The sequence below is a fragment of the Camelina sativa genome, chromosome 6 (assembly GCF_030686135.1).
Source record: "Camelina sativa cultivar CO46 ecotype springtype chromosome 6, ASM3068613v1".
NCBI classification, from domain to species: Eukaryota; Viridiplantae; Streptophyta; class Magnoliopsida; order Brassicales; family Brassicaceae; genus Camelina; species Camelina sativa.
In genome coordinates, this window is record NC_141885.1 from 16,486,568 (window position 1) to 16,499,404 (window position 12,837).

At 31.5% G+C, this 12,837-nt stretch overlaps 2 long non-coding RNA genes and 1 pseudogene across 3 annotated transcripts; 2 read left to right on the plus strand and 1 right to left on the minus strand.

The window, feature by feature from the left end:
* The first annotated feature begins 413 nt into the window (after positions 1-413).
* On the plus strand, positions 414-5,077 carry LOC147942672 (uncharacterized). Its single transcript, XR_015559267.1, has 2 exons — positions 414-4,595; positions 4,710-5,077. It is a non-coding gene; the product is annotated as an uncharacterized LOC147942672 (long non-coding RNA).
* A 341-nt stretch (positions 5,078-5,418) lies between these two features.
* On the minus strand, positions 5,419-8,429 carry LOC104791158 (senescence-specific cysteine protease SAG12-like; annotated as a pseudogene). The gene is made up of 3 exons (XR_015559108.1): positions 7,908-8,429; positions 7,339-7,615; positions 5,419-5,749 (listed from the first exon to the last, which is right to left on the minus strand). The product of XR_015559108.1 is annotated as a senescence-specific cysteine protease SAG12-like (transcript).
* Positions 5,440-7,768, plus strand: LOC147942673 (uncharacterized). Its single transcript, XR_015559109.1, has 2 exons — positions 5,440-7,415; positions 7,511-7,768. It is a non-coding gene; the product is annotated as an uncharacterized LOC147942673 (long non-coding RNA).
* Positions 8,430-12,837: the final 4,408 nt, after the last annotated feature.

Sequence of the window (12,837 nt, forward strand, 5' to 3'; positions counted from 1 at the left end):
TAAATTTACATGTAAAATATTTAAAAAAAACACATGAAGTGGCTCAAAAGTAAAATTCATAGTTTACTACCATAACATAGAGAAAGACTTACGCTCCCGAACATGGTAGTAAATTTTTTTGGGGTAAGATGGTTAGATAAGTGAAAACAACTTATAACCTTTAAAGTGAAAACGAGTCACAATGTTGGAAATAAAACTATAAACATAGTTAAGAAAAAAAAATCCATTCAAATTCAAATATTCATTGTTTCTAGAATGGTCATATCAGGTAATTAACCCAAAAAAAAAAGTAGGTGGAGATTTTAGATATCTTTCAGATTTCTACTTATCCAATATGTACTCAATTTAGAATATATAGATTCTCACATCCTTATCTTTGGTTTTCTTATATAAGATAAAAAAATACATGACTTTTTTCTCATTCCAAAAAAACATAAAACAAATCCACATGAAAGATAGTCGGTGACAGCCATGAGCCATGGCATGAGAAAAAGCAAAGTTTCCTTGGGATGGAGAATCTATAAACACAAAACGCTGGTTTCGTAAAGAGGTTAAACATATTTATCAGAAATACACTCATGAAATAGTCATACTTTGTAATATGATTTTCAACTGATTTCTAATTTTTGGTTTTTGGTTTTTTTTTGTTAATTTTTTATTTTTGGTGTACTTTTTAGTTTTTGCAAAATCAAAAACTAGAAATCAATTCTATTTAGTTATTGGGTTTTTTTATGTAATTAAATATTTTTAAAAATATTTTTAAGTTATTATATTTTAAGTTTTAAAGATTGTTATAAGATTATTTGTTATAAAAAAAAGTCATGTAAAACTTTTGAGAAACCCACAAAATTTGGTTTTTGGATTCTATGAACAAATAACCAATGTCTCTTAAAATCTGATTTTCCTAATTTCTAAAGAAATTAAGTCTTATTATAATTATGAATGGCTAATTATTTAATTTTTGCTAAATTAAAAGCCAAAAAGTGGTTCAAAATATCTTGCCATTCAAGGCATCAGTTTATTAGTTTTTCTGAGTAAGCGTCCAAACTCTTCTTGAAACTGGTTTTCAGACTCTTTGGTTCTAGATCCAAGATAACATTTTCTGCTACCACAGGTGTTATTGAATATCTAAATCTTGTACCATTGATGTCTTGAATATCAACTGATTATGCATCAATTTTTAGCTTTTGATTCGGTAAACTCCAATTTTTTGGCCATAAACGATTAAAAAAAAACTTGGTTTCCTTAAAATTAGAAAAATTAGATTTTGGAAGATTTTGGTAATTACTTCATAAAATCCAGGAACCACATTTTGTGAGGTTTTCAACATGATTTTTTATTTATTTTTCCTTTTATTTTTTCCTAATATATTTTTATACAAAAACCAAAAACTAATCAACTTACCATTCAAAATTTTGCAAAAACTAAAAATCTCCAAAAATCAAAAGCTAAGGACATGAATGGAAGATGGTTTTAAATGGATTTTAGGTTATAGTTTTTAGTTTTTTTTAATCGTTTTGATTTATTATTTATTGCAAGTTATGAGAACTGTTATAAACGAGATTCTACCATGGGCAATTCCTTCAAACCCCATTAGATTCACTACAAAGACACCTTTCTTCTCCATATTCTCTTTTCTACCTTTGTCTTCAATTGTATTTAGAATCCTGGCGAATGGCTATAAATGTTCATCACTGGAGATCTTTTGTAAGGATACTTTCGCTAATCTGCATAATTAGCAAATCACGTTATTTGGGACTCAAGCTCCAAATTTCCTCGTGTAAAAGCATTAATCAACCATTGGTCAACCGTTGGGCCAAGGGGGCTATCACATAGTTTTTGATTTTTAGTTTTTGTTTTTGATTTTGGGGTTGTAGTTTTGTAACAGATTTTAATTTTTGGTTTTTTTAAAAAATTTACATAAAAAAAACAAAATAAAATAAAAGAATCATAGTTTTTCTTAAAATCTTTAATTATGTGGAGTTTAGCTTTTCTTAATATTTGTAAAGAAAAGTTAAAAACTAAATTTTCTAATTTTTGGGAAATCTATTTAGTGTAAAAATTAGGGCTGGGCATTCGGATAACCCGTTCGGGTTTGGGTATTACCCATTCGAGTTCGGGTAAACGGATTTAGAAAAATAGAACCCATTGGGTATTTTTAGATATATGGGTTCGGTTCGGTTTGGGTACTATCGGGTTCGGGTCGGTTTGGGTTACAAATTTTAGAACCCGATTAGTACTCGAACTACCGGGTACCCGAAAAAATATAATTAAATTTAAATAAATTTAGTTAAATTTTGACTTACATAACAAAATATTTTAGATATTTTGATTATTTTTGATATTTAGGTATAAAACTAAATGAAATATTCAAAATTATAATCATAATTTTGGGGTAATTGCATTATATTAATGATAAATATTATAAATATATTTATATGTTTGGGTTTAATGGGTACCCAAACGGGTACCGGGTATTATCCGATCCTAACCTGAACCCACGAGTATTAGAAAATAGAACTCAATAGGGTTTTATAGGCAAACCCGTACCCAACCCAAACCCGGTTTTTTGGGTCGGGTTCCGGGTTGGATATTCGGGTACGGTTTTTATGCCTAGACCTAGTAAAAATCTTGAATGGAGAAAAATGAGTTATTGAAAAACAAAATCTAAAAACTATTGTATAATCTATTTACCATTCAAGGCTTAAAAAACCAAAACCTAAAATTCAAAAACTGAAAACTAAAATCTAAAATCATTTAAAAACCAACAACCATTCATGGCCTGAATATTTTTGTTGAATGTCTAAATCTTTTACCATGGATGTATTGTATATCCAAATCTTGTACCATTGAATATCCAAGATTACATAGCCAGAGGCAGGCACGTATATATTGAAATCTATATAATTAATCGTTTTGTTTATAGCCAAAGAGATTAGTGGTCGGTTTTCAAAGAAATCAGCTTGATAATGCACACGATTCAAATTACGGACCAAAGAACCGAAGGTTAAAATTTGAGATTAGTGGTCGGTCGGTTTCCACTATTAAACAAAATTCATCTAGTCTTCTGTGGACATTACTTACGTTTTGTTGTTTCCTCTCGTAGGTTGACCCTAGACTATTAATATGGAAACTAATCATTGCTGCAGAAAATATGTAGTAGTGGCTTGCGGAATTTGAGAATTAAATTACATGATCATATATTTCATCTTTGTGATTAATTTAAAGATAACGTTTTTATTTTCTTCAAATAAAGGTATCTTGTGTTGTCATATATGTTCATACCCAAAACTTAACTAAGTTGTGTTGAAAGCAATGATAAGTTTCCATATTTTTGGAGAAATTCTTAGCATTCTTGCTAATCAAAATATTTCTCTTTGCCTTGTTGATTGAGAAAACAAAAAAACCATTGGTTTTGGTGGTATTAGTTAAAGGGACATGACGGAGGTGACAAACAAGAAAAATACTATATACTATGTTTAAAACATAGGTGGATTGAGTTTAGAACAGTTGTGTGGCTGTTATAGAAACGAAAATATATTTTTGCATGTGTGAACAGAACATTACGAAGATTTCATTAAGAGAATTGACCTGACTGAATGAGATCATTTTTTTTTTAATTTTAATTAGCACCGGATTCGATGTGAGCTGATGAGCTTGTTCTTTGGTTGGGAGTTTCACGCAATCCCACCATGTGTAAATTAACTCAGACCACAACCTAGGACACCAAGACTAGTGACCCATGGCACTATGACTTTGTTCACCAAGGAAACCTGGAGCCGTAGTGTGACGTCAGTTAAATCATTGTCTATGACTCGCTTTTCACTTCAAAACTCATAGAGCCAAGATATAGATTATAGAGTCAGCTGTGTCAAGAAAGAAAACAATATAATTATATAGAAAACAAATTTACACTGATGAAAATTTTAGTTTTAGATTTGAGGGATATTTCAATAGAATCCAAACTTGAATAGTAGGACATTTGTTCTATCACCGGTTGATATTCTTATTGTATTTTTCAAAAAATAATTAAATATAGCATATATATTGTGTCGATTTGGTATGTCGTGAAAATATGTTTATGTATGTCGATTTGGTATAACTGATTATTATTATTACTTTGTCAATTGGATGGATATATCCAGATTTTTTAATATTATTCTATATATCTGTACCTTGTTATATTTGTTAATATTTTAGAAAACATAAGACATTTTGTTTAGATGACTAGATAGAAGAAAATGATTTGGTTAGAAATTTGTTAAGATGTGCACCCGTTTATAAGGAAATGATGTCTATATATTTATAATTTTTTTTGAATTTAATGTTAAATTATATTTAAATAAAAAATAAACATTTTTACATCGCAAAAGCAAAACCTAAACTTTTCTATGACCATTTAGGAAAAACATGTTTAATAGAATCTTGCAGCAAACCAAATTTGAATAGTATCATCCTCTCTATTCCTGATCGTGCTGAGCCAGTTGCGAACACTTTTATCGATTAGCTTGACAAGCTTTTCCATCATAGAAGGTTGTTCTCTATGACGCATATCATTCTTCTTCCTCCATATAGAATGTAAAGTGTTCTAAAAGGTATAGCCATTGAAAACCTTGTGACAAATAGTGAAACTACCGTATTTTGCTTATTTTGAATAGTAAACTAACTAGTGTACTAATAATGTTTTGAAATCTGACTATTTGTTGAAGGTATGGATTCTGATTCGATTTCAATGGCTGGTTTAGTCATGTGGTTTAAAAAGAATTGAGAACAAGGTTTGGTTGAGATTGGTTGAACCGGAATTGAAGAAGCAAGAGGAGACCTTCTTTTTGCGAGAGAGGGCTTGCTGTTTTACTCTGGTGTTGGTCTAAATATCATAGAATCTTCTACTTCTTTTGTAACGCTTTCATTCTTATACTCGAGAAACTGAGATAGACTCCATTGTTGTTTAGCTCTACTCTGATTTGTGTTCATCACTTTGGTATAGTGGATTGTAGAACTGATTCCGCTCCAGATGTAGACTATATCACATCAATCTGGTTGAAGTAGGTAAACAAAGTCTCGTGTGTTCGTTGTTCTTGTTTGAGCTTTGCGATTCGTTTCTTGGGCTGGTTCGAGTTATACGTAAATATATTGAGAGTTTTGTGAACTCATGGGGAGAGTTTTGCTAACATTAATTAGTGTGTCGTCCTTTCCAAAATCGATTAAGAAAATGTTATTGACCTCACAATGTCAAATTACCATAAAAAGAAAACGTTATATGTATTTGTTACACCAATGTAATACTTCCACCAGTAACATAACTTGCAAAATACATTTAAAAAATAAAACGAAAAATTCCAAAACTGCGGCTGCAAAAGGCCAATTATTGATATGGGTATTTTTCCGCACTATGAACAAACCCATCTACATATATTCTCAAGCAAGTGGATAAAAAGCAAGTTTGGCCAGACCACACGCTCCTTCAGGCGCATCAACGTCTCTCTTGATTCTCATGTAACCATTTTCTCCCCAATCTTCTCCCCATGAGTTCCTCAACAACCAATACTTAGTCCCTTCTTCACTCACCCCGTAACCAACAATGGTAACTGCATGAGTCATATTCATCTCGCAGTCCTCTCCGTCGAATATCCCGCCAGAATATTGCATAAACGCAGCTCCTGACCCATCTATCGCAACGGAAACAGGTTGTTGAGACACCGCTTTTAGCAATGCTTCCTCATCATTTTGACGAACCGTCTCGTAAGCGCTTGATGTTCATATATTTCACCTTGTTTTACATAGTATGTTTACATCTTTTGCATGATTTACTATCCATTTTGGCCATTGTTGAGTAGCTTTAGGACTGTTTATGCATTAGAGTAGATTTGCATTGCATTTGCATAGTTTCTTGCATAAACAGGTGATTTTGGATCCTAAAGAGCATGGAAGGAATGCTGAAGAGGATTAGAGCTATCAAGTGAAGAGAACAAGGGAGCTAGAGCTGAAGAATCAAAGTCCGAGAGCCTACTCGACCGTGTGCGGAGAGAGACTCGACCGAACTAGAGAAGCAGAAGAAGGGGGCACTCGACCAGGCACTCGACCGAGCACATGGTCGAGTTGACCGAGCCGCCTCCCTATTTTGTCTGCTAGCAGATTTAGGGCTTCCCCACTTTTGTTTATAAGTCTCTTGTACCTCATGGCCGCCCACAAGAAAGAGAGAGAGAGAGTCAGAAATAATATCTAGTAGCCACCAAAACCTAGTATTTTACCCTTTTGAGGATTATCTACTTTATGCTTTTTCTTAGAGAAGATCATTAGCCACTTTTGTACCAAAACCAAGAATCTTTGATACTTGTTGGTTCCATAACTTTCTAGGTATTGAGTATTTGAGTTTGATTTCTTCTTCAATATTGTAGATCTCTATCTCATTTTTCTAATCATGCAAGTTTCAATGATTTCTGGGTTTATGATTTTGTTCATCATGTTCTGTGATTGTGAGTAGTGGCTTAGGATCTTAAGGATGGATTAGGCTGGGTAAAGGTTATGGATGTTTAGATTGATCAAGATTTATTGTTACATATCTCTTCTGGCTTAGATAAGCTCTATGCTATCCTTATACTGAGAGGGTGAGGATAGATCTAAGTCTTCTTAACATCACAACAATGTTTAAGAAGCTGGATAAGGCTAATGCTAGAGATTATCATTAAGCATGGTAAGAGATTAGATGTTTTGTTTGATTTTTGACAATAATGATCTGGGTTTTAATGCCTGCTTTTATATGTAATACCCAGTGAGAGTTGGGTCTAAGAGTATCTAAGCTTTATTGTTATTGTCATAAAAATGGATTAACATGTCTTCGAAGATCATTGTCTAGAGATAGCTCATTGATTGAGGTTTGTTGGTCAATCTAGAAAATCATAGCTTAAGCCCAGCCCATGAATGCATCCTTAGGACCTTTCTTTGTCTATTGATTTTCTGTATTAATCCTGTTAATTGCTTGTTGTTTGATTCACTTTTGCTTTGCTCTGTTTTCATTGTTATCATGTCTCTGTATTGCATCCGCATTCCCACTCGACCGACCACTCGATCGAGCATCCGATCGAGTGTCTGTTCGAGCTCCATCCAGAGTTTCTATTTTAGTATCTTTACATTCTGCATTTCATCATTATCATTAGATTGCTAGATAAAAACATTCATCACATTTGGCTTGACTTAGATAAGTATTCACATCCTGATTGATTGCATCACACTCATTATGGATTGACATCCTTTATGCTACAACTACATAAGGGTAATTGAAACACCTTGCATCCACCTGTTCATCCATCATCTCTACCATCATTCATCACCAACAACCATACAAAATAACATGTTTCAGCGCTGATGGTTGCAGCAACAGTATGAGTTGAGTCACAGGTTTGTTGCGATGCCTGGTAAGGATAACTATCCTCTGTGGTGATTCCTTGGTTGTTTATAATATAGCTGAAAGCACTCGACATGATCCCTCCGTTACATCCGTTATTCTCAGTGTTGCAATCAACCAGTTGTTGCTCTGACAAGGATACGAGCTCTCCTTTCGCAATCTTCGTAATGCCTTCCAATGCTGCCACTGCCGAGAAAGCCCAACAACATCCTGTTCCATTTCAATTAAAAAATATAAAGTTTATATTTTTAGTGTAATAGTTATAAAATTCATATACATTTATAATATCATATTTTTGATAAACACTCATGAAAATATGTAAATAAATTGGTTCATTTATTTATGCATGTGTTTCAAGAATAATAGTATCTAATTTTTTTTTTTTTTAAAGAATAATATGAATTTTCGTGTGATATACTTAAAAAGTAAGTATGATGCGGTTTTGATCCGTAATCTTGCTATTGTACAGGAGGAAGTCACACTAGTTGTTTAAACAACATACCACATTTTCCTTGGTTCTTAACCGGTGTAACAGCCCCTTCCAGTCTCCAATCCATGCTCTCACCGGTTTCACTGACATTTTCATGTCTAAATGACACCGTTTTGTAAGAATCCAGACATCCAGTGATGAAGTACCTTCGGGCACCACCAACCCCATGTACCTCGCCTCAAATTCCTCGTCTGTGAGGTCAGAGAACTTGTTGACATCCAACTTGTAGGCCTTGTTCGTATTCATGTTGAAGCTCTCGACGAACTTTAAGTTCTTCTTAAAGATTTCAAACCTACTCGCTTTCTCAGCATCGTGTGAGTAAACGCGATGGAATCGAGACATCCATTGCTCATGTTTCTCAATGGCAGAAGCTTCAAAGAGCCCACCCCCACGAGATGTGGCTCCCGAAGTTCTTGAGCTAAAAATAATGGCCAGAGTAAAGAAACTGATCGAAGCCATTCTACTAGAGAGAAAAAGTATATGAAATGTTTTGGTATATAAGCGTTTAGGTTTATATGACTTTGTTGCCAAGAAACGAGTATGAGAAGGTGGTGTTATATAGAGATTCTGGAGCGCGTAACATGTTTTCTGTTTGAATAGTCTTAATTAACGACGTTTTATTTTAATTATGATAATCTTCTAACACGCTACGAAGTCAAGTAAATGGTCAGTCATCTTACGTCATTTTCATAAACACCTAATTTTGTTAGGTCCGTTAGCGCAATCTGCAACGTATTCTTGGGTCTAGGTATTTATCGGAGAGTAAGCCTACAAAAAACATTTTTCTAAACATTGTTGATAGATTTTTTAGGAAGGGCTAATGTACATGATCACATGCATTAACACATTTTAATGGGGTTGTGAAAATAACTTTTGTTTTATAAATAACTCGCATTTCATGAAACAACTTAGTTTTGCATAAGCAATTGAAAGTTTCCATAATGTTTGGAGAAACTATTAGTAAGGATTATTACGATCGTTGCCGTGAGGTACTGAGTTTAGCACTCAGATCTGCTAGCTAATCAATGGAAACCCCTAATGAACTTCTGATGGACAAACACTAATGAACTACTGCAAGAACAACAATCAATAGACAACATTGATGAACTCTCCGAAGACGATATTGAATATATTGTTATTCCTTTCAAACTTGCCCAAATTTCGTATATATTGTTGTTCGTCGTCAACGAACGTCGATGCTGTTCTCAACAAAATCCGACCATAAATCCAAGAAATTTTTCGTTTCTCTCTCAAATCTATTATATTTTACATGTTATTTGTTTAAGATTAATATTGTAGATAAATCTAAAGAAATTTGTCCACCATTAATATTGTCTTGACTCCTACAAAAATTGTCCCATCAAAACCCAACTATTCAAATCATCTTTCCTTTTTTTCCATTTCATTAAATGATAAAATCATCATTTTATCAATGCCATAAAACTAAAAAGTGGTAGTTTCAGGAAGGATCATTAGAAAGTGACATTTGTGGTGAGTTTTGTTTTGAAAGTGGCAATTTCAATGAAATTCCCTAATTAATCTATATTATTATTTTCACAGCAACTTTAGCAAAGAAGGCTTGAAGTTGAGAATTATTTACATCTCATGCCATTGTAATTTAATATTTTATTTAATAAAATTATAAAACAAAAAAAATCATTTCAACTCTTTTCCATTAACAAAAACAAAAATTTCCTAATTTGTCTCCTTATTAAATCTGAAATAAAATTTCCAAATTTCATTCTCCTAAAATCTCTCTACAAATTCTTTACAATAATCGATTTTAAATATAAATTTATGAGGAGCCTATAAATCAGCTACATTTGATTTTCTATCTTCCTAATTAATCACCACATTCAATTCTAAAATACAATAAGTTTGTCCCGAATTTCTATATATAAAATCATATTAAAAAAATTAATGACTTAAAATCAATCAAAATTAATCTAATAATATAAACTTGGCATATTCCCATATATATATTATGCGATTTTATAGTTATTAATTTGTTTTAATTAATTTGTTTTTATACGATTTTATATATAGGAATTTGGGATAAAATTATAGTATTTTAGAATTGAATGTGGTGATTAATGAGATTAAGTTGAATATGTCCACCTATAAGTTGAATATATCCACCTATAAATAATGTTGACCCCTATTCTCAAGTTAGTATCACCAGCAACATAAAAAAATGCACCTATTTGCTATGCTCATTTGGCAGCTGCACATATACAACTGTGATGAAATATATCGAGATGTCATGGAGTGATCACCAAATCTGGAGCAGTTCCTATGCCTCCCATCATCCCATGCCACAGCTGAAAGATTGTGACCTCTATGTTCTTTTGCTGATGGAAAACAGTCTAAAATAGCTGACTTTTTTAAAGTTTTTATGTTTTATAAATGTCTCTCCCCCTCTTTTTGTTTACTTTTCTCTCGGTACAATACTTCTTATTTTATTTTTGGTCTATCATTCAAATTCACGGGGTTATATAGCTTCACGGGTTTGGATTAGTATTAATATAAATTTGAAATATCATTATTTTGGTAGTACAAAATTATTCATTAAAAGTATTTATCAATATTAAAATATTAGACATATTTAATTAACTTGATTAAATTATGATTATGTAAAAATAAATTATTTCTCTGTATACTACGGGTTAAATCCTAATATTAACTATCAAAATACACTTATACAATTTTAAACACTAAATAAATTAAACAAAAATTAACAAAAAAATGCAGCTTATAATTTTCATATTTTAGTTTAAATGTATCTTTCCGCGGTGTACCGCGGATTAAAATCTAGTGATGTTAAATTTACATGTAAAACAAAAAAGAAAAAAAAATGATGGAACATGAAGTGGCACAAAAGTAAACCTCATGGTTGACTACCATAAGATAGAGAAAGATTTACGCTCAGGAACATGGTAGTAAAAACTTTTAAGGTATGATGGTTCAATAAGTGAAAACAAAAATTATAACTTATAAAGTGAAAATGAAAGTGAAAACAAGTCGTAATGCTGAAAACATAAAAATGAACATAGCTAAGGAATATATATATACATATATATATATATATATATTATCCATATTCAAATATTCATTTTATATAAAATAAAATGGCCATATTGGGTAATATAATTAACCAAAAAAAGACAAAATAATAGGTGGAGATTTTAGATATCTTTCAGATTTCTGCTTATCCAATATGTACTTAATTTAGAATGTCTAGATTCTCACATCCTTAGCTCATATCTTTGGTTTTCTTACATAAGATATAAAAAAATGCATGACCCTTTTCAGATCCCAAAAAAACATATAAAAAAAATATCCACAAGAGAGATAAACGGTAAGCCATGAGCCATGACATGAGAAAAAGCGAAGCTTCTTGGATCGGGAATCTATATATAACCCGAAAAGCTGGTTTCTTGAAGAGCTTAAACGGCTTTATCAAAAATGCACTCATGAAATAACCATATTGCGTGATATGATTTTTGATTTTTAGGTTTTGGTTTTTGGCTTTTGGTTTTTGATTTTTATAGTTTTTGATTTTTGGTGTATTATTTAGGTTTTGCAAAATTTTCAATGGTAATTTGTTTAGTTTTTGGGTTTTTATATAATTATATACTTTTAAAAAAAAAGTTATTATATTTTAAGTTTTAGTTACTCTTTTAGGATTAATTTTTATATAAAAAATGTCACTTAAACCTTTTAAGAAACCCATAAAATTTGGTTTTTGGATTCTATGAACAAATAACCAAAATCTCTTAAAATCAGGTTTTCCTAATTTTTAGGAAATCTACTTTTCTTAGAATCAAGAATGGTTAATTGACTAGTTTTTGCTCAATCAAATGCCTAAATTGGTTCAAAATATCTTGACATTCAAGGCCATAGTTCGTTAGTTTCTTTGATAAAGTTTTCCATACTCTTCTTGAAACTGGTTTTTCAGACTCTTTGGTTCTCGATTTAAGATAACATGTTCTCCTACCATGAATGTTATTGAATATCTAAATCTTGTACCATTAAGGGCTTGAATGTCATCAGATTTTGCATCGTTTTTTATCTTTTAATTCGGCAAATTCCAGTTTTTTAGTTATTCGCGATTATATAAAAAAAAATAGGTTTCCTGAAAATTATTAAAAAAAACTAGATTTTGGTGAATTTTGGCAATTTCTTCATAAAATCCAAAAATCACATTTTGTGGGTTTTTTTTTTCCTTTTGTTTTTACTTTTTTCCTAATAGATTAAAAAATCAAATTACCATTCAAAATTTTGCAAAAAATAAAATCTCCAAATCAAAAAGAAAAAATTATTTAAAAAAAAATACAAAACTAAAAGTAAAACTTGTGTGACTCTGCTATCTGTCAGGTTTGTAAAGGCGGATGGGAGGCAATTATTCATATCTTGCGTTATTGTCCGGCTATGCGTGGAGCGTGGGAGAGACTGCTTACGCCAGAGCGTAAAAATGCATGACCCTTTTCAGATCCCAAAAAAACATATAAAAAAAATATCCACAAGAGAGATAAACGGTAAGCCATGAGCCATGACATGAGAAAAAGCGAAGCCTCTTGGATCGGGAATCTATATATAAACCCAAAAAGCTGGTTTCTTGAAGAGCTTAATCAAAACAAAGTTAAACTTAATATGAATTATTTTAGTATCCTTTTAGCTTCTTTTCGAGTTTTAATCAAGTACTCGTAATTTAGAAAGTGTTTTAAAACTCATTTAGAACCAAAATCTACTAATCTAGTTCATTTTTTTACATAAAATTTTTAAGACGAGTTTCAAATACAATCTATTGGAGTTAAACATTCCTAATGAGGAATATATATTGGAGTTTAAGACGAGTTTCAAATATTGGAGTTAAACATTCCTAATGAGGAATATATATATATATATATATATTCGATTCAATTGGTAACTATGAAAATAA